General features: G+C 42.2%; 1 protein-coding gene across 7 annotated transcripts in view; it reads right to left on the bottom strand.

Moving 5' to 3' along the window:
* The window catches only part of LOC102182748 (transmembrane protein 56), a 63,906-nt gene extending 51,794 nt beyond the window's left edge, over positions 1 to 12,112 (bottom strand). For 2 of the 7 annotated variants that reach the window (XM_018045795.1, XM_018045799.1), the window contains exon 1: positions 11,170 to 11,490. The gene's annotated coding sequence lies outside the window, so the exon portion shown is untranslated. The other 5 variants (XM_005678067.3, XM_018045798.1, XM_018045794.1 and 2 more) reach the window with 5 other exon arrangements.

Below are 23,368 nucleotides of genomic sequence, written 5' to 3'. Positions count from 1 at the left end.
TTGTTTAATGAAAACAAAGAATGAAATATGTAAGGGTAAATATCCATACATATCTAACTGACCTTTATTACTGCCAAGATTTTATGTAATAATTACAATTACGGAGTGTTAGGGCCAGAAGAAGGCTAAATTGTTCCCCAAAACTGGCTATAAGAGTCACCCACTCCCAGGCAAAACATTCAGGGTAATCTATGTCATGGCAACTTTTCTGTCGTTCTTATTTAAACATTTTTATTTCATTTTACATTGACTCCTGGCTTGGGATTTGTTTTTATAATGCCTAACAAGAAGTGAGGCTGTAATACAAAAAAGGTCTTCTTTTCCAGCTCCCAACCCACTGAAGAATACTTTCCTTGGGCAATTCAAGAGTTTATTTTCCAGGGTCTTAAGGCTGAGCATAGATGGCACAATTATTTGATAAATGTTGCTTCCTAGCATCTTACTCCACTCAAAAACTTTCATAAAGAAGTCTGCCTTTTGAACTTATAAGTTCTAACCACAGCCGCTAGATTATGGATAAACCAGAATGCCTTAAGCCAGAAGACAGAAACAATTAGAAGATCACACTAATATAGTATCTGACACAAGCAAAAAGTGAGGGGTTGGAATTTGAGGACCCATCTTTAAAGAGTTCAACATTTCAAACACAATGCACTCCCTGAGCCTTAGAAGGGGTCTGTGCAAATGAGAGGCTCTGTAGCTGACGCTGGGACCAGGGGGGACCACATAAGCTGGGGGACTCTGGGAGAGGAGGCGGTTCTGCATCCGATCTCTCCCAGCTTCTGATGTGCTCATTTTCAGATTTCCACTCTTCCTTTCCTGGAGGGATCACAGCAGGAGCCTCTTGGCTTGGGACTACTGGCTTTCTGCCAACACTAGGAAATCCAGGAAAAGCTGGACAAAGCAAGTTTTCCAACTGTGTTTTGTTCCTTTAAAAAAAAAAAAAAGAAAGAAAGAAAAGAAATCACTGGGACACCTGCCAAGCAACCTAGAACTTCAGAATCTAAGGAGACAGGGAGGGCCTTCTCATCTCCAAATTGTCCACCTGATCACCCCCGAGGAAGGGCTCAGGATGCAAGAAGGGACTGTGGCCGGGCTTTGCCTGCCTGCCTGTCTGTCTTCTATTTCTCTCGTGCCTGCCCTCCACAGGAAAAAAGGAGATTGTAGTCAATGGATTTGAGGCATTGAAGAACCTCAAACAACTGGGCAAATTTCTCCCACCTGTTGAGGTCTTAAGCCAAATTAAAGAGATGGGAATACCAGATCACCCCACCTGCCTCCTAAGAAATCTGTAGTTAGAACTGGACATGCAACAACAGACTGGTTCCAAATTGGGAAAGGAGTACGTCAAGGCTGAATATTGTCACCCTGCTTATTTAACTTCTGTGCAGAGTACATCATGCAAAATGCTGGGTTGGATGAAGTACAGGCTGGAATCAAGACTGCTTGGAGAAATATCAATAACCTCAAATATGCAGATGATGTCACCCTTCTGGCAGACAGTGACAAGGAACTGAAGAGCCTCTTGATGAAAGTGAAAGAGGAGAGTGAAAAAGTTGGCTTAAAACTCGACATTCAAAAAACTAAGATCATGGCATCTGTTCCCATCACTTCATGGCAAATAGATCGAGAAACAGTGGAAACAGTATCAGACTTTATTTTGGGAGGCTCCAAAATCACTGCAGATGGTGACTGAAGCCATGAAATTAAAAGACATTTGCTCCTTGGAAGATAAGCTATGACCAACCTAGACAGCATATTAAAAAGCAGAGACAATACTTTGCCAACAAAGGTCCATATAGTCAAAGCTATGGTTTTTCCAGTAGTCGTGTATGGATGTGAGATTGGACCATAACGAAGGCTGAGCACCAAAGAATTGATGCTTTTGAACTGTGGTGTTGGAGAAGACTCTGAGAGTCCTCTGGATAGTAAGGAGATCCAACCAGTCAATCCTAAAGGAAATTAGTCCTGAATATTCATTGGAAGAACTGATGCTGAAGCTGAGACTGCAACACGTTGGCCACCTGATACAAAGAGCTGACTCATTTGAAAAGACCCTGATGCTGGGAAAGATTGAAGGCAGGAAGAGAAGGGGATAACAGAGGATGAGATGGTTGGATGACATAACCGACTCAATGGACATGAGTCTGGGCAAGCTCCTGGAGTTGGTGATGGACAGGGAAGCCTGGCATGCTGCAGTCCATGGGATTGCAAAGAGTCAGACACAACTGAGTGACTGAACTGAACTGAGAGAAAGAGAGCTAGAATCAAACACTAGTCCTGGTATTCATCAAGTGGTCCTGGGCAAGAAGACTATGACCTGCAAGATCTATAAAATGGAGATAAGGTGCCAAAGGTGCAAGACAGTTATGTGGGGTAAATGAAATGAGTTAAACACACTAGCACAGTGTGTGGCACATGCCGCCACTTGCAGCAAGTCATTTAATGACCATAAATTCCTTTGTAATGTGGCATTACCATCCTACCATTCACAGGTATATCATCCTTGTCTCTGTCCCCTGTGAATGTGGGTTGGCCTTGCCACCTGATGACAGACACAGTAGAGGAGAGGGTTCCAGAGTCTAGGGAGGCCTCCAAAGACCTTGAGCATCTGCCTCTCACTGTCTGGGAGAGTTACCCAGAGATTGCCATGTAAAGAAACCTCTTTGGCCTATTTGAAGATTAGAGGCCACATGGAGAACTGAGGCTGCCCAGCTGACAGCCAACATGCAATACCAACTACCAGCCATGCTGGTAGGTCCACCCTGGACCTTCCAGCCCAACTGACCCTCCAGCTGAATGCAGACACAGTAATGAACCTATAACCAACAGAGTAACTGCTCAACCACCAACCAGAATCAGAAGAAAGAAACTGTCTTACTTTTGGGAGTGGCTTGCTATTAAGCAATAGATCAAAACATCACTCAATAAAGTATATCATTTTTACTACCACTCTTTCCTAACTAGAAATTGTTACATCTGATGGCACCAAGTCACACAGGGATAGGATATTCTGTATCTTAAGCAATGTGATCATTTCCCCCTTCCCTTAACCAGTACTGTTGCCTGGAGAATCCCAGGGACGGGTGACCCTGGTGGGCTGCCGTCTATAAGGTCACACAGAGTCGGACACAACTGAAGCGACTTGGCAGCAGCAGCAGTAGCAGTATGACCTGATTAGGGAATTTGGTGGCTTCAGTGAGAAGACAGCCAAGGAATTTCAAAATTCTCTAAGTGGACCTTTGTCCTGTTACCTAAGAGCCACTTAAATCCCTACCCAAGGTACTTTGAGAGTGGTTTCTCTTCTTACCTCCTTCCATAACATTGCCATTGCCTCAAATTGCTTCCAACTGCACTTTTTTTTCAATAAACATGGTACTTACCTGACTCAGTATCTGATCTGACACTTTCAGGTAGTCAAAAAATCTAAATGCATTGACGTGTTTCTTTGAACCATTTCACAGATCAGAGAGTTGATGATGTGCAAAACAAATCTGATGTGGCTTCAGGTGAATTCAAGTTTAACATTTATTACAAAGCTTATGTTTAAATACAGAGTTAAGTCCTATAAAATACCTAAGCTTGGCCCATAGACTTGGTAACAAAGAACTGTTCTGGGTCAATGTTCATGAGACCAGGCTTAAGTGAAGGAGGTTATGGAAGCTCAGATCCAGGTGGTTCAGGAAAGTTGAACTTTCCCCAGCTTTACAAAATAGGATCAAGCTACCCCAGCTTGTAGTTCTCTACTGCCAGAAACACTCATTCTACAACCTATTAACAATGTTAAGCTTGGTGATGCTCTCAAGGCTTCTTGGAACTGTAGCTCTGACCTTTCTAATTTGTGGAGCTGATCGGTGAGCACATTACCATCCTTCCTGCATGGACCAAGTGCAGAGTTTTGCTCTTTTTTGTTTTAAAGAAAAACTTTTTCTTCAATCTTTGTTATGGTTCAAATACATTCATGTCATCGAAAACATCTCACTTCTTGCTTTGTAACTTGCAAGCCTAGTATTCTTGGGTAAATGAGTTCTACTAAAATTCCACTAAATTTAGAAATTCCACTAAGATTATAGATCCTCTACTACTTTGCAGAAAAAAAAACAAAAATAAACTGTCCAAGAACAATATCGGATGACTGTTTTCATTGGACATTGTATCCTCTTAAAGCTATTTCTGGATTAAACCCATGAACTTATACCTCACCCTAATGACCTTTCACTGGCAGTACCAAGGCATAACACCCCTGGCCAGAACTGAGGAACATGATATGAAATACATAAAGCAAGGTCACTAGGTTTTATTGCAAGATACCAGGAATGTGGCTGGGCAGGCTGGCCACTGCAAATGCAGCATTTTCTTAATGCAAATCCAAAGGAGAAATTTCTTTCACCTCCTCAAATCAGGAATAGATGGGCTTCTCCAATCTGGTTTCTCTTCTGGACACCTTAGAGCTTATTCTGGATGGTTGGCCTCTTCTCTTTGGTTGCTGGAAATCTGATGGCCAGAACTTTCAGGAAGAATAGAACAGCACTTCAAGGTACACTTGCCAGCCTCACTCATACCTCCATCTTATTTTCCTTCCACTTATTTTTCTTACTTATCCTGAGTTTATTTTATCTTGTCGTATTGCGTGCATCTTTGTAAGCCTTCCCCAATCATTTCTGGAACAGGGTGGGATATAATTAAAGACATAATAATCAGTGTGTATGCCTAATCCCTCCACTCTAGAGACAGCGAGCTCTTGTAAGCAAGTGCTGTGCATTGCCCCACTTTAAAAACCCTATAGTGTCTAGTGTTGTGCTTTTACTGTTAAATAAATATTTGGGGAGTTAAATGGCAGAATATGTATACTGTGATAGCATTATGTTACCTGAATTATGAAACAAGCAGTATACTTATGACTTTATCTTTTATCCTCAGAACAAATTCACATGATTGTGAAGGGATGCACATACAAGAGTTTCCTTTAGCATTAGTTATCAGAAGTAACCTCAAGATCCAATGATAGGGACATGGTTAAATATATACGCACAGGCACACTATCCCAAGTTATACAGACCCTGAAATGAACAGGAGGATAAAGAAGAACGTCGTCACATACTACAAAGTGTAAAAGAATGGTAAGCTGCTGCAAAATGATACATTTTCATAAATACATAGCTGGGCACATTCTGGTATTTGTACAGAAAGAAGGCCTGAAGAGCTACACCCTGCAAACTGATAACTGGTTGAGGCTGGCGGTGAAAGGGAGGTGGGGTAGGAGCTGGGGGTAGGGGGTAGAAATGAACTTTCACTCTCTGGAACACTGATTGTAATTTTTTTATAATGTGCAAGTTATCACTCTTGTGATTTAAAAATTAAAAGCACTGAAGAAAACATTTAGAGACTTGAGGCTACAATGCACTCTCAAATTCTCAAAATGCCTAACGTCTTGAGGGTTTGTTGGGAGATTCTAAACTGGGATACTCCCAAAACGCTCCCTTTGCTGCAAGCAGCCAGGCCTCACCTTCCTGCAACGGGGCCTTCCTCCCTGTAGATTTTATCTTGCCCTGGATTTCTGCACAAAGTATACAAGAAATTGATCTGCTCAGTAACACCCATACAGGTGGTCAAATACAAAAAGGCAAGGAATCTTTCTCCATCAGAACATAACTGTAGAATTTATAAGTCCTTTAAACAGCATGTGGGCTTCCCTGGCAGCTCAGTGGTAAAGAATCCACCTGCCAATGCAGGAGACAGTGGGTTCAATCCCTGTGTTGGGAAGATCCCCTAGAGAAGGAAGAGGCAATCCACTCCAGTATTCTTCCCTGGGAAATCCCATGGACTGAGGAATCTGGTGGGCTACAGTTCACGGGGTTGAAAAAGAGTCAGACATGATTTGGCCACTAAACAACAACAACAAAATAGCATGTAATAAATTATAGAGCATTTAAATTCATAATTGATTCAATATTTTCACATGTATTAGGGAAAAACATGTTAACTGAGTAACATGAGTATGGGGAAATACATCCCTAAAAATGAAACACTTTGTAAAGAGGGGTTTTTAATTTGTTCTAAATTTTTTATCAAATGAAAATTCCTTCTTCCTCCTCTTCCACTAAATAAATACCTGCCAAACAAGAGTTTCCTATACCTTCAAACTGTACTTTTTAAAGGTTTTTTTTTAAAGCCTATTTGGAGGAAGCTAAATAAATTAACCTGACGAAGATAGTTTCTCTGTGTCCCCCAAATTTTAAAGTTAAACCAAAGCCAAGTATAAATCTACTGATGTACCAGTTACTTCTAAAGTGGCCAAGGCAGGACACAGTGAACACTAACATAGCCCAGGCCTGGATCCAATGTGAACTCCAAGCCTGGGCTCCATGGGAACAGTCAGGTGGAGACTATATGTCTGGACCTCACAGACGATGTCAGAGAAACCAAGGTTCAAAGCATTAGACAGATAGCAGAAAGCTGAGGAGAGCTGAAGTCAGACACTGAAAACATCAACTAAGGGAGGAAAGGGTCTTCCCTGGTGGCTCAGTGGTAGAGAACCCTCAGGCCAATGCAGGAGATTAATGGGTTTGATCCTTGGATCAGGAAGAATCCCCTGGAGAAGGAAACAGCAACCCACTCTACACCAGTATTCTTGCCTGGGAAATCCCACAGACAGAGGAGCCTGGTAGGCTACAGTCTATGGGGTCGCAAAAAAATCAAACACGACTTAGCAACTAAACAACAAGGTAAGAAAATCAGACAAGGCAGAGGCGGGTCAAAGGAAGGATCCAACTAAGTCAGATGGCTTTGTATTTGTCCGCGGGTGAGGGTGTTAGTGCTGGAGTCAGATGTTAATTATTATAAAAAGTAAATCAAAGGTGTGCAGATCACCTCTGCCCTTGATTAAACACCAGGGCACGGCTAGTGGATATAGCTCCAAGGTGCTGGCTCACCTATTTCTCCAAAAGCTTTTTTGGCAATCCCAAAGACTGTGAAGATGATTCCAGTTTGATTGTAGATCTTGAAATAGATGTCAAAGGAATAATCTAACCCTTTTATAAAATGCAATGAGAATACTTCCCCAACTCGCTGTGAGGCAAGCAACCACTTCCTAAGGAGTCTGATCAGCAAATGGGGTTTTGAAACAACACATCTATCCACTGCTTCTGTAAGAACTTCCCAAAGCCGCCTAACCACCCACCCGCTACACACTGGAAGGCTCTTTGCTCCCTATCCAGCTGATGAAAGTGACCTAGTCCATCAGCCAACTTGTTCTGAGTCCATCTGCCTTCTTATTTAACCTAAGGAGAGAAGCATACTGATCTAAAGACACTGCTTTCAAATCCAAGTTTACTCCTTCCATACTTCCTTTTCCCTTAAAACCAGTTATTTTGCTTTGAAGCAGACAGAACTGGTATCAAGTTCTACTTTTGCACCTTCCCATCCAGCTGCCCTCCATTAACGTGAGTCTGGTGTCTATCAGATAGAGATGAGCTCCCATATTCCCTTTGTATCCTCCTGGTCCAGAGATCTCCCAACCACGTCTATACATCCCTACCTCCTCCAGTATCTCCAAGCCCAATGCTCTGCCTGCTCCACTGCAACCTGCTTTTCCATCCATTAGACAAATGGTTTCCAAATAGTGGACTGTGATCCATTAATAGTTAATGAGTTTTTCAGAACACAGAATAGAAACAGAAACGTGTGCTCAGTTGCTCAGTTGTGCCTGACAGACTCCATGGAATTTTCCAGGCAAGAATACAGGAGAGGGTTGCCATTTCCTACTCCATGGGACCTTCCCAGCCCAAGGATCAAACCCGTGTCTCTTGCATCTCCTGCACTGGTAGGCAGGTTCTTCACCAGTAGTGGCACCTGGGAAGTCCTGCTCTTCCATCCATTAGACAAATGGTTTCCAAATAGTGGACTGTGATCCATTAATTGTTGATGAGTTTTTCAGAACACAGAATAGAAACAGAAATAGAGTAGAAATAGAAACGAAAATAGAAGCAATACTCACTAAGGGTACATATTGTTTCATGAAACCTGTTTCACATACACATATACTTACTCATGTCCTAAGTCAATGTGAAAATTGTACTGCTCATCTCGTACTGTGTTGTAATCCAAAAATGCCTGAAACAAGCCTTTGTCCATCTAGTCAGACCCCACCCCCCTTGCTGCTGGGCCCGCTGCGACTGCTTTCTCCATGCCGGCCCCAAGCTCTGAACAGACTGCCAGCTGTCTTCTTCATCGGCTGTTTGCACAAACCTTGGCCTTTTACAGTGACTCACAAGCTCCTTCTCATGTAGCCAGGAACTGCCTTCTCCTTGATCAGACCAATGTTCACACACACCTTTGGTATTCTAGGCCCTCTTTTCAGGTCTGGGATCTGCTAGCAGTATCTCCAACTGTTTCACTATGAATAACAACCCCAGAGCAGCAGGACTCCATTTCTTTGTATGCTACCTTTCATCTCCAATGAGGGAAAAAACATCACCAAAGTCAGTCTTGAAATAACCTTAGATTTTCTTACAAAAGTAACCTCACTTTCCTGATTTAATATGTTCCCTGGTGTAATACATACAGCTCCTGATACCAATGCCAGGTGACTACAGCTCACCCCTCCTGTTGAATTAAAGTCTGTCTCCCATCCTTGAGAACAGATGGCTAACCCACCTCCATGTTGCTATCTTCTTCCTCTCACAAAGCAAATGGAAGGAGAGAAAGCATCACCAGGTGACCGTGGGAGCGTGGGCCTCCTTTCCTCTCTCAAGGGCAAGGACACAAGCTGTCCAGCACAATGCCACCCTGGTCCTGCCCTCCCTTGTCCAAGTGCCCACACTTCCCACAGAGACAATTCACGCATTATCTTCCTAGACAGAAAAACTCATTCTCTGTAATTCTCCTGTAGTTCATCCAGTTTACTTTTCTCAGTCAAACTAGGTATCCCACTTTTTAGCCTTCCAAGAGATAACAAAGCCACATGAGTCCTTCATCTGTAGGATGTGGGACATTCATTTGAGAAGAAGGGCGCGGGGAGACACAGGCCTGAAGGTTTCTTGTGAAGCAAACTGCTCAGTTTCCTTTCCTACATGGAAGGCCAGCTTTGAGGGAGGATCATACATGTGGGACGTCAGTTTGAGCACCAAGGGAGGGAATGAACAGGTCTGAGAACTGCAGGACAGCTGTGCTAGGCTTGGAAGGGGAAGAAACACTCGCAAAGTGAAAGGGGGAAAGGGTAAGTCACATCTAGGGCACATTCCAGAATTTTCCTTGCTGCCCCACAACCCCCTCTCTGTGACCTGGCCCTTTTCCCATTTCTCAGTCAGGAATCTAGAGCCCCCTTACCATCTCTCTGGTCACCTGGTTTTTGGGAGGGAGGGCCCTCCAGCCCCTCCCACGTCGTTTCTTCCTCCTCCCCTACTCCTAGCTGAAGAAGCTCTGAATCAATCTGGTCCTGAATTAGATTTCTGATGGCTCCCTGCCCGAGGCCTCTGTTTATCTTGCTCATCAAATGAATCTCTCTCGGATGGAGATTTTAGAAAATCAAGGAAAAGACAGGCCAAACTCTTGAATCCACATTCTAGGGTCTACGTGGAAGACTTGCTTTTTAGGAATTTACTATAAAGTTTCAGCCCCTTGATCCCTGCCATTCCTAGGGACCTCTAAGCATACAGCTTGAGTTGCAAAGAGTCATTTTTCTTTCCAGCAAGATAAAGAAGGCTAAGGGTGAAAGGAACAAGAACAGAAAGTTGAACAGTGTAAAAATCACTACTGACTGAGCAGCTTGGCTTTAGGTGAAACTCATCACACAATAAGGATTCAAACTCTGGAGGGAGGTAATGTGGCAAAAAGGAGTTGCAGGGGTAAGGAGAAATAAAGCACGCTCAAAATATACTAACCTCAGGATCACCTAATAGCATAGGAAGGAGGAGACAAATAAACTAAAATCCATGCCTCCTCAAAGGAATCTTTCAAATTTTCTAGTGTTGCAAGAGCCTGCTTTTCTAATATAGTTTCACCAATTTAAGGACAGATAAACAAGGAGAAAATTCTCTACTTCACACAGCTCAGTTAAAAAGGGACTGGGATTCTGTAATATATTATCTTAACTGGCTACATAAAGATGAGGCTGCATTCCAAACTATACCCTGCTGGGCTCACACAGCAGTATCTCACTTAAAACACACAATCTAAGATCCATTTTTCTCAGCTCCATTTATGACTGGGTGAAGATTTTTTTACAGTGACGGTTGTTTTCTCTGTACTTCACACACCGACTCATAACATCCTCACAGACTCTTCCAACTTGTCCCCAAATTGGAATCAGATTCATTTAAACATTATCAAAGATCACTCTTTAAGGATAATTTTATAAAAATGTGTACCACATTCACATTTAGATGTGTAAAACTAAGAAAACACTGGCCAGCAACAGCGACCCTTTCATGAACATAGACAACTTATAGTGCCTTCAAGAAGGGCCCATTACGGGTCCCATTACATGGCTGAGTAAACCGAGGCACTTAGTTTAATAAACTTGCTCCGGGATATAATGGTAGAGCTGGAAATAGAAACCAGTTTCTCCCTGACTTTGAGCCCAGCCCCTCTCCCACTAGACTCTTCAGCACTCGCTGGCTAAAAATGGGACCCACTTGAGAACTGCAAGGGTAAATGAAAGCTGCTTGTTTTATTTAGTAGCGGGGAGGTGAGAGACCGGGGAGACTTACCTACTTGATGCACCTGATCGTGTACTGGCCTCTAACAAGAAAGCTTTCCATGGATGACCCAACACCCGCCCCTTTGAGCTGAGACCCCAAGGCACCGCCAGGCAGCCCCAAGCAGCCCAAATCACACCGCCCGGGAAACACGACTGGAACGCAGGGCGTCCGGACGACGCGGGGGCCGCGGGCCCGGGGACACCATCTGTGCCCAGAGCGGCGTGGGAGCCCGCCGCGCCGGGATGATGCTGCGCCGGTCGCACACACCTGCTGGAGTCCTCCCTGGAACCCCCGGCCGCCTCCCGCGCGGAGGACTCCCACCCAGCCTCCGGGCGCCTGAGCCCTCGGCCTCACTAGGCCGGGGGCGGGAAGCCGCGGAACCCCTCCCGCGGGCTGCGCTCGGCGACGCGGAGAGCCGCTGGGCAAAGCGAGCCCGCCCTCTTTCCGAACCCTCTCCAAACCGCGTCACCTGTGCCGGGTCCCGGGGCGACTCGCGCGCGGGCGGCAGTGAGCCGGGCCGGGAGAGGGCTGCGGGTGGTTACAGGAGCCTGGTCATCCGGCCCGGCCCGAGGACTGGCGCCGGCAAGAGCCGTCCCGCGAGATGCTCGGCGGGAGCCAGGGGAGCCTTGGGCTCCGGGCCGCTGGAACAGCAGCGGAGGCTACTGCTGCCGCCGCGGCCGCCCGGACTGCGGGCTCGGGTTACCGCAGAGCGTCTCCTTAAAGGGGCCGCGGCGCTCGGGCTACTGCTACGGCTACGGCTCCCCGCGGCTCCGACCCCCGGCCAAAGTGGGCGGGGCCCCGAGGCGGGCGGTGGGGCCGACCTTTGGGTGATGGAACTTGGGTCCCGGAAAGAGCTCAAAAACGGGAGCGTGCGAGGCGGGCTGCGATGGGATTCTGGAAGAGCACACCTCGCTTGGAACAGTGCTCGGTTCCGCGTCTTTCCAAAGCAAGTAACAGAACTAGCAAGTGGGGCTACGGTCTGAGTCCGTTCTCGCAGCGGTCAGTACCTGGGCTCGCCACGTAACCAACATTCTTTTCAGACTATAAATTTACGTTCTGCTTTAGTTGTCCAGATTCTGCGTGAATGAAGCGCATGGTCTGACGATCCGAAAGGAGGTGAAAGGGCAATTGCTGATTTTCCTGCCACGTTGCGTTCCTCGCCGTTTCCGTTTGGGGCTGCAGGTGCGTTCCAGAGTGGGTAGGGGGCGTTTGTGGAAAAGGCCAGTGCTTTGGAAGCCTCCGCCTCTGGAATCCGAGAAAAACACCACCTCCGTGCGAAGTCCCTCTGCTGTCAGGGCAGGGAAGTAGAATTTGGAATTCTGAGAGGAGCTGGCTGAGAATTCCAAGTTGCCCAGTGCATGAAGTTTGCCATTAAACAGTAGCTCTTCTCATTTGCTAAATATGGCCTCAGAGACTTCCAAGTGTCCTGAATCAACACGATAGAATTGTTTTGAATAAAACAAAATAATAAAGAAATACGTTCTGGTTGTTATAATTTGCACACCAAAAAAATCACAAATACATTTTTTTAGAAAGAGCCTCACTGAAGCTCAATTTCTTCATCTGTATAATCGGGATGATAATTCATAGACACCTCTGAAGTGTCTTGCTAAATGGACTGCAGACTGACGTAGAAAAGAAACCTGCCCTGTAGTCAAACAGGGAAGATCTTGCAGGCCCCCACATTTCCCCTTTTCTCTCTAAGACTCTTGGGACATACCCGGGCACCAATGTCCTTTGACTACAACGTGTCCCGTCACAGTTGTTTCACAATGTGCATAGTCCTTGACGACATTTTTTGCTCCATACGCACACGGGTATTTCATAACTATCCACGGGCAGGATGGTTGTGCACACCTGCGCGATCAGCCCTGCCAGTACAGAGGGCAGCTATCATCTCAGGTATCTGCATTAAGACTACTCCTCCAGACTCTGTCCTGCGCTTGTCTGCAGTGACATGGCAGTTGCTCTGCCCTTTCCTGATAAACACACCATGATTATCTTCGATATGCATATTCTCTAACACCCACAGCAGGAGCCAACTCCATCTAAGCCCGCAGAAATCCAGTATCCTCTAGTCCCCCCACTACTGATGCTTCATCAAATCTGCAGAATTGTTTATAGAGAGCATGTAAGTGAATACATCAATGACAAGGCCTGAGATATGAAAGGAATTCAGTAAATACTAGTTGAATTTTTAAGCTTTTAAACTAATTAAAACTCAATGACCTTCAGGAGGTCGAAGAATACATCAACTAGTTTTCCTCAAAGTTTTAATGCAGCTTAATTTCTTCAAAAATATCCATTTCACTATTTACATTTAGATCTTTAACTGCTATTCTTAACTTTGTTTTACCAATACTCTTTTTTCAAGGACAGTTCCCCCAAATTCTGTCTTTATTACCCTGAAGTTTTTCTGCATTTTGAATATGATGTTGCAAAGCTGGATTGCACTTTTTATATTTTTGTTCACTGGAACAGTTCCAAGAAACAGTTCCGAGAAATGAAATTATCCATTCACACTGAAAAAAAAAGAAAGAAAAAGAAATAATACTGAAATTCTTTTCAGACAAATTTTCCTGATAAATTTGTTTCCAAAAATTTCTAAACTTCTAATTAGAGCCAATTGTTTGAAAAACTGAGACCAAACTGCAGTTTCTTCCTGAAATAACAAGATAACTAAAGCAAAAGTATTTGGGGGGAGACTGCCTCAGTTCTCCCCTCTGCTCTGTTAATGAAGATAAAACCAAAATGGCACCAAACATTTTGATCAGAAAAGTTGAGTTAGTAACAACTATGTCCACATACAGGTTTTCCTTTAATTGGTAGTTTTAGTATATTAAGACTTTTGTGTAAGGTTTTTTGTACTTTCTTTTTCAGTATTTTTCAAGAAGAAACTATTTCAGGATATTAAGAGTGGTTATCTCTGGGTGGATGAGATTCTATGTCTTGTATTCTTTTTGTTTCTCTTATTTTATGAAATTTTCTTCCCATTATATACATGTCTTACTTTGTTTGAATTTTTATTTTTACTGAAAGTAATACATTTAAGTGAAAATTCAAGTGGTTCTTAAAGGCTGTAAACAAAAAATACCCAAGAGTTCTATCAGTTCCCTAACCAGCTTCTCCACCACCTAGCTTAAGAATACCTAGCTTCACCCCCTAGAACACCTAGCTTCACCCCATTTCCACACAACCTGCTAGGTGTTCTACATTTCCTAAATGATAAACTTATACCAAGGTCTCTTGATTTTCAGTTTTAGACTTTAGTTATTGACTTCTTATCATGTATTTGAGGATTTTTAGCTCCTATCCACACCACCACTCACTTTGCCCCCAACTTTCCGTCTAACATAGACACATCACAACTCTCATTTGAGTCAGCACTTAAGGTTTATATCATCTTGAAAATACACTGATCAATACAAGGTGTTGCTGAATCAAGTAAGGTACCAGGATAATGCTTTTCTTGAAAATTTCTTGCTTTTTCTGGAGTTAAATGCTTTGTTTTTTCACATTTAAAAAATGTATCTAATCTAAACTGAATTTTACCCATGTGCTTCTACACATCTATCAAATGCCATCAACATTATCTTCTAATGCCCAGACACATGACTTGTTGTTTATTCTCTTACATTGCTAAAGCACAGACTCCAGTCACTTACTCAGAAGGGGTGCATGGAAGATAAATTTTTAGAGGGCTTGACTGTCTGAAAATGTCTCTTTTCTAGTCTCATCCTTGACTGACCATTTGGATAAGTTGCAGATCTTTTTCCCTTTGCTTTTTAAGAGAATCGTTCCATTGTCTTTTAACTCCAGCATTGCGTTGAAATATCTAATACCTTTCGAGTTCCCATTCCTCTGTATCTGACCTATTTTCCTTCTAGAATCTTCCCATTGTCTCTAGCAGTCTGAAAGTTCACAGTGGTGTGCCTTAGAATGTTTCTCTTTTCACTGATTGTGCTAGATACTCAAGGGTTCTTTTGACTTTATCTGTACTTTTTTCCTTTCATTATTTCTTTGCTAATTTCCTCCCTCCCATTTTCTCTGTTCTCCCTTTGTGAATTATTGTTAGTAGGATATTGGGACTTCAATGTTGTTATTCAGTCACTCAGTCGTGTCTGATTCTTTGTGACACCTTGGACTGCAGCACACCAGGCTTCCCTGTCCTTCACCAACTCCTGGAGCTTCCTCAAACTCAGGTCCATCGAGTTGGTGATGCCATCCAACCATCTCATCTTCTGTCATCCCCTTCTCCTCCTGCCTTCAATCTTTCCCAGCATCAGGGTCTTTTCTAATGAGTCAGCTCTTCATATCAGAGAGCCAAAGTACTGGAGCTTCAGCTTCAGCATCAGTCCTTCTAATTAATATTCAGGATTGATTTCCTTTAGGACTGACTGGTTTGATCTCCTTGCAGTCCAAGGGAGTCTCGAGAGTCTTCTCCAACTCCACAGTTCAAAAGCATCAGTTCTTCGGCACTCAGCTTTCTTTATTAAAGTCTGTCACTGTTTCCCCATCTATTTGCCATTAAGTGATGGGACCAGATGCCATGATCTTCGTTTGTTGAATGTTGAGTTTTAAGCCAACTTTTCCACTCTCCTCTTTCACTTTCATCAAGAGGCTCTTTAGTTCCTCTTCGCTTTCTGCCATAGGATGGTATCATCTGCATATCTGAGGTTACTGATATTTCTCCCAGCAATCTTGATTCCAGCTTGTGCTTCATCCAGCCTGGCATCTCTCATGATGTACTCTTCATAGAAGCTAAATAAGCAGGGTGACAATATACAACCTTGACGTACCTCTTTCCCAATTTGGAACCAATCCATTGTTCCATGTCTGGTTCTAACTGTTGCTTCTTGACCTGCATACAGGTTTGTCAGGAGGCAGTTCCGGTGGTCTGGTATTCCCATCTCTCAAAGAATTTTCCACAGTTCGTTGTGATCCACACAGTCAAAGGTGTTAGTGTAGTCAATAAAGCAGATGTTTTTTCTAGAATTCCCTTGCTTTTTCTGCGATCCAACAGATGTTGGCAATTTAGTCTCTGGTTCCTCTGCCTTTTCTAAATCCAGCTTGAACATCTAGAAGTTCTCAGTTCACATACTGTTGGGAGACTGGCTTGGAGAATTTTGAGCATTACTTTGCTTCCATGGGAAATGAGTGCAATTGTGCAGTAGTTTGACCATTCTTTACCATTGCCCTTCTTTGGGATTGGAATGAAAACTGACCTTGTCCAGTCCTGTGGCCACTGCTGAGTTTTCCATATAATGGGACTTTAATATTATTCTCTAAATGTTTGTCCTTTTATGTTATTGATCATCTGTGCATCTTTTTTTCTACTGTCTAAGACAGGGGTTGTAAATTGGGAAGAGGGAAAGTTGGTTCTCCCCACCTCACCCCAGCCATTTGGCAATGTCTGGTGATATTTTTGTTGGTCACCACAGGGTAAGAGGCATGCACTGGCATCTAGCAAGTAGAGGCCAGGGAGGCTGCTAACCATGTTAGAATGCACAGGAGAGCCTCTCACAACAAAGAATTTCCAGCCCACATGTCAGTCATGCCAAGATTGAGAAATTCTGGACTAGGAGAATTACTTAACTTTATCTTCCAAACTTCTGACGTTTCTAGTTCAAACATATTTTTCTTTCCCATTCTCTGATTAGCTCTTTCATTATGGGAACTCTACATCCAAAAAAAAAAAATATATATATATATATATATATATATATATATATATATATATTCCCATTTCACAGAAGGATTGTGTTGGTAGTGGTACAGTGGTAGAATGCAGGCTAGCTGTATGAAGTATGGACCTTCTGGTCCAAGAGCTTTGTTAACAACTTTCAGCAATCTCCCTTTTTCAGGTTTTTGCCTCGCCCCTGCCCTCTGTGTTACACTGTACCTCCAAATGCTAAGCACTTAGGTTAAACTCTCTTCCACTTTGCCAAGTCAATTACAGTTGGTCTGCCATTTCTGTGGATGTACAACCCAGGTGTAGGAAGGGCAGACTGTTGACTGTTTCTGTTGTTGTTCAGTCACTCAGTCATGTCCGAGTCTTTGAACCCCATGGACTGTGTACGACAAACTCCCCTGTCCTCCACTACTTCCAGGAGTTTGCTCAAATTCATATCCATTGAGTTGGTAACGCTTTTTAACAATCTCATCCTCTGTTGTCCTCTTCTCCTTTTACCCTTGGTCTTTTCCAGCATCAGGGTCTTTTCCAGTGAGTTAGCTCTTTCCATCACGTGGTCAAAGTACTGGAGCTACAGCATCAGTCCTTCCAATGAATATTCAGGGTTCATTTCCTTTCGGTTGACTGGTTTGCTCTCCTTGCAGTCCAAGGGACTTTTAAGAGTTTTCTCCCAGCACCACAATTTGAAAGCATCAATTCTTTAGCGTTTAGCCTTCTATGGTCCAACTCTCACATCCATAAGTGACTACTGGAAAAACCATAGCTTTGACTATATGGACCTTTGTCGGCAAAATGATGTCTCTGCTTCTTAATATGATGTATAGGTTTGTCACAGCTCTCCTTGAAAGGAGCAAGTGTCTTTTAATTTCAAGGCTGCAGTCACTGTCTGCAGTGATTTTAGAGCCCAAGAAAATATCTGTCACTGCTTCCACTTTTCCCCTTCTATTTGCTATGAAGTGGGGGACTGGATGCCATGACCTTGTTTTTGAATGTTGGGTTTAAGCAAGCTATTTCACTCTCCTCTCCCACCCTCATCAAGAGGTTCTTTAGTCCTTTTTCACTTTCTGCCATTAGCATGGTATCATCTGCATATCTGAGGTTGTTGATATTTCTCCCAGCAAGCTGGATTCCAGCTTATGACTCATCCAACCAACCCTTTCAGATGATGTACTCCACACAGAAGTTAAATAGGCAAGTCAGCCTTGTCATACTCTTTTCCCAATTTTGAACCAGTTTTTCCGTCTGGTTATAACTGTTGCTTCCTGACCCGCATACAGACTTCTCAGAGTAATGTGGTCTGGTATTTCTATCTCTTTAAGATTTTTCCATAGTTTGTTCTGATCCACACAATCAAAAGCTTTAGCATAGTCAATGAAGCAGCAGTAGATGTTTTTCTGGAATTCCCTCACTTTCTCCGTGATCCGATGGATGTCAGCAATTTGATCTGTGGTTCCTCTGTCCTTTCTAAACCTACCTTGTACATCTGGAAGTTCTCAGTTCACATACTGCTGAAGCCTAGCCTGAAGGATTTTGAGCATAACTTTACCAGCATATGAAATGAGTGCAACTGTACAACATTTTTAACACTCTTTTTCATTGCCCTTCTTTGGGATTGGAATGAAAACTGACCTTGTCCAGTCCTGTGGCCACTGCTGAGTTTCCCAAATTTGCTGGTATATTGAGTGCAGCACTTTAACAGCATCATCTTTTAGGATCTGAAATAGCTCAGCTGAAATTACATCATCCCACTAGCTTTGTTTGTAGCAATGCTTCCTAAGGCCCACTTGGTTTCACATTCCAGGATGTCTGGCTCTAGATGAGTAACCATCCCTCGTGGTTATCCAGGTCGTTAAGACTTTTTTGGTATAGTTCTTCTCTGTATTCTTGCCATTTCTTCTTAATCTCTTCTGCTTCTATTAGGTCCTTGCTGTTTCTGTCATTTATCATGCCCATCCTTGTATGAAATGTTCCCTTGATATTTCCAATTTTCTTCAAGAGATGGCTAGTCTTTCCCATCTTATTATTTTCCTCTACTTCTTTGCATTGTTCATTTAAGAAGGCCTTCTTCTCTCTCCTTGCTATTCTTTGGAACTCTGCATTCATATGGGTACATCTTTCCCTTGCTCCCTTGTGTTTGCTTCTCTTCTTTCCTCAGCTATTGTAAAGCCTTCTCAGACAACCACTTTGCTTTCTTGCATTTTTTTTTCTTGGAGATAATTTTGGTCACTACTTCCTATACAGTGTTACAAACCTCCGTCCGTAGTTCTTCAGGCACTCTGTCTATCAGATCTAATCCTTTGAATCTATTTGTCACTTCCACTGTAAAATCGTAAGGGATTCGATTTAGGTCATACCTGAATGGCCTAGTAGTTTCACTACTTTCTTCAATTTAAGCCTGAATTTTGCAATAAGGAGCTCATGATCTGAACCACAGTCAACTCCAGGTCTTGTTTTTGCTGATTGTATAGAATGTCTCCATCTTTGGCTACAAAGAATATAATCAATTTGATTTCAGTATTTACCATGTGGTGATGTTCATGCATAGAGTCATCTCTTGTGTTGTTGGAAGAGGGTGTTTGCTATGACCAGTGTGTACTTTTGCCCTACTTCATTTTGGGCTTCAAGGCCAAATTTGCCTATTACACCAGGTATCTGTTGACTTCCTTCTTTTGCATTCCAGTCCCCTATGATGAGAAAGACATCTTTTTTGGTGTTCATTCTAGAAGGTCTTGTAGGTCTACATAAAACCAGTCAACTTCAGTTTCTTTGGCATTAGTGTTTGGGGCATAGGTCTGGATTACTGTGATACTGAATGGTTTGACCTGAAAACAAACTGATATCATTCTGTCATTTTTTGAGACTGCACCCAAGTACTGCATTTCAGATTTTTGGTGACTATGAGGGCTATTCCACTTCTCCTAAGGGATTCTTGCCCACAGTAGTAGATATAATAGTCATCTGATTTAAATTCACCCATTCCTGTCCAATTTAGTTCACTCATTCCTTAGATGTCAATGTTCAATCTTGCCATCTCCTGCTTGACCAGGCCCAATTTATCTTGATTCATGTACCAAACATTCCAGGTTCCTAAGTAATATTGTTCTTTACAGCACTGGACTGCACTTTCACCACCAGACACATCCACAACTGAGCATCGATTCAGCTTTGGCCCAGCCATTTTACTCTTACTGGAGCCATTAACAACCACCCTCCGTTCTTCCCCAGCAGCACTGGACACCTTCCAACCTGGGAAGCTCACCTTCCGGTGTCGTATCTTTTTGCCTCTTCATGGTGTTCATGGGGTTCTTGAGGCAGCAGTACTGCAGTGGTTTGTCTTTTACTCCTCCAGTTCTGTCATAACTCTTCACTATGATACTCTTTGGGTGGCCCTGCATGGCATGGCTCATAGCTTCGTTGAGTTATGCAAGCCCCTTCACCACAACAAGGCAGTGATCCATGAAGGGGATCTCTCCCAATTTGCCAAGTCAGATATCAGTTCAGTTCAGTCACTCAGTCATGTCCGACTCTTTGCGACCCCATGAATCGCAGCACGCCAGGCCTCCCTGTCCATCACCAACTCCTGGAGTCCACCCAAACTCATGTGCATCGAGTAGGCAATATCATCCAACCATCTCATCCTCTGTCATCCCCTTCTCCTCCTGCTCCCAATCCCTCCCAGCATCAGGGTCTTTTCCAATCAGTCAACTCTTTGGATGAGGTGGCCAAAGTACTGGAGTTTCAGCTTCAACATCAGTCCTTCCAATGAACACCCAGGACTGATCTCCTTTAGGATGGACTGGTTGGATCTCCTTGCAGTCCAAGGGACTCTCAAGAGTCTTCTCCAACACCACAGTTCAAAAGCATCAATTCTTCAGCGCTCAGCTTTCTTCACAGTCCAACTTTCACATCCATACATGACCACAGGAAAAACCATAGCCTTGACTAGACAGACCTTTGTTGGCAAAGTAATGTCTCTGCTTTTCAATATGCTATTTAGGTTAGTCATAACTTTCCTTCCAAGGAGTATGCATCTTTTAATTTCATGGCTGCAATCACCATCTGCAGTGATTTTGGAGCCCCAAAAATAAAGTCTGACACTGTTTCTACTGTTTCCCCATCTATTTCTCATGAAGTGATGGGACCAGGTGCCATGATCTTCATTTTCTGAATGTTGAGCTTTAAGCCAACTTTTTCACTTTCCTCTTTCTCTTTCATCAAGAGGCTATTTAGTTCCTCTTCACTTTCTGTCATAAGGGTGGTGTCATCTGCATATCTGAGGTTATTGATATTTCTCCGGGCAATCTTGATTCCAGCTTGTGCTTCTTCCAGCCCAGCATTTCTCATGATGTACTCTGCATATAAGTTAAATAAACAGGGTGACAATATACAGCCTTGACGTACTCCTTTTCCTATTTGGAACCAGCCTGTTGTTCCATGTCCAGTTCGAACTGTTGCTTCCTGACCTGCATAGAGGTTTCTCAAGAGGCAGGTCAGGTGGTCTGGTATTCCCATGTCTTTCAGAATTTTCCACAGTTTATTATGATCCACACAAAAAAGTCTTTGGCATAGACTTTACTAATGGACCAAATTTTCTATTTTCCAAATAGAAAAGTGGTAATAAAGTGGTAACCTCTGACTAGAAATTTATAAAGATTCAAAGCCAGTTTCAACTTTAATGGGGAAACACTGGAGAATTCCTACTCAGGTCAAGAGGAAGACAAGAGGGGTGGCGACTCTTCCTCTGCTAATACAGTGGTACTAGAGGTATCAGTCAAAGGTCCTGGAGAAAGAGAGAAAGTAAAAACAGTAAATAGTGGGAGAAAAAGGTTAATAAGTTGTAATTATTTGTATATTATGATTAAGTAATTAGAAAACTCCAAGAAGATCTCAACTGAAAAATATAAACAATAGAAAATTAAGTATGGGAGGAGGATATAAAATTAATTTGTGAAAATCTGTGATATATATAGATATGTGTATACACACACAATACCCATTTACAAAATAAAAGCCTCCACTTGTAACTGCAGCAAAAAATATCAAGTGCCTTGGAATAAATTTAATGAGGAACATGAAAAACTTATATGAGAAAACCTTTAAAACATTCCTATAGGAGCCAAATGTAGACTCAAACAATGAAATGACAGACCATGTTTTTAAATAGGAAAAGTCAATGTATGTCAATTCTCAAAAATTTTTAATTTTTAAATTTATTGCAATGTCAATGAAAATCAAAAGAAACTATTTTCTGGAATAGGACAAGCTGATTCTAAAGTTCATATGGAAAATTAAGTAAGCAAGAATCACCCAAAAAACTCTTTTGAAAAGGAAAAAAATCTTCCAATATATATTAAAAAATACTAGCAGACCTCAATAATGAAATATTTTGGGATAAGCCATAGGAATAGAGATACTAATGGAACTAAGTAGAAAGTCCAGAAACAGACCCAAATACATGTCATCTCAAATCAGTAGTATAAAATGGACTTTTTAATAAATAGATAATGTGGAAAAGATAAATTTAAATCTGTATCTCATATTGTATACTAGGATAAATTCAAATGGGTCAAATATATAAACTGTGAACACAAATGAATCTACTCTAAGAAAATATAAGTGAATTTTTTTCCTACCTTGGGATGGGAAGGCCTCTCTATGACTCAAAATCTAGAAATCATAAAATATTAATAAATCTAACTAAAAAGAAAACACTTCTATAAGGCAAAACCAACAATAACATGAGCAAAGTTGAAATACAAATTACAAACCAGGGAAAAAATATCTAGTACTCAAATCACAGATAAAGAGCTAATCTCCTTAATATATATGAAGCTTCTAGAAATTAAGAAGAAAAAAAGACCTGCAGCCATCCCCCCTGAAAATAGGATGTTGACAAGAGATATAAAAAGAAATATAAAAATGACCCTTAAACATTATACATGGCCCTCATTCATTAAAGATAAGCAAATTACAACTGACCAACCTCATCCCGTCCATACAGATTGTTATGTTACCTTCTCAGTATTCTCTCACTACACTCTGTTTAGAGTGGCTCTATCTAGCATCATTTTGAGGGAAACAAATGGGACATTTATGAAGTTGTGTCTTTCTTCAAGTTCTATATCCCATACATTTTGTTAACAAGGCATACAGATCTTAGGAAGATAACATTAGAGTATTACTGCTTATCAACATACTAAAATTCATGCTTGCTGTTTTGAAATATGAATAACCCATATATTGGTATGATAAAAATCAGTATGTTCCTTATCCTTAGGCTATAAACAATCATGTTTTTTAAAAAATAAGCTGATAAATTATTCATAAGTAGTTTTCATTGTTTTCAAATATAATTTTAGAATTTAGAAATATTCCTTAGTATAAACATCTCCTACCCCAGCTCCATCCTCTGCCAAATATATTCAGTTCCAAAAGAATCAAATTTTGTAGTGATATAATTCAGCTACTTCATTGGTCATATGCTCATATGCACTAGCCATATAAACTATCCAAAAAGTAACTAAAGTTAAAAAATAAGCAATTTTCATGACACTACTTTTTTAATATACAAACATAATATCTCCCTTATAAATGAAGTGAAGTTGCTCAGTCATGTCCGACTCTTTGCAACCCCATGAACGGGGGCCTACCAGGCTCCTCAGTCCATGGGATTTTCCAGGCAAGAATACTGGAGTGGGTTGCCATTTCCTTCTCCAGGGGATCTTCCCAACCCAGGGATCAAACCCTGGTCTTCCGCATTGCAGGCAGATGCTTTACCATCTAAGCCACCAGGGAAGCCCATCTCCCTTATATGTCCCAATCAAATTGATCTCTTAATGTCATTATGATTTTCATTCATATGATTGTTGTTGCTGTTTAGTCACTAAGTCATGTCCAACTCTTTGAGACTCTGTAGATTGTAACCTGTCAGGCTCCTCTGTCCATGGAATTTCCCAGGCAAGAATACTGAGGTAGG

Source organism: Capra hircus, chromosome 3, assembly GCF_001704415.2.
Source record: "Capra hircus breed San Clemente chromosome 3, ASM170441v1, whole genome shotgun sequence".
In the NCBI taxonomy this organism is placed as follows: Eukaryota; Metazoa; Chordata; class Mammalia; order Artiodactyla; family Bovidae; genus Capra; species Capra hircus.
The sequence above is the reverse complement of the archived record's forward strand: the minus strand, read 5'-3'. Positions and strand labels throughout refer to the sequence as shown.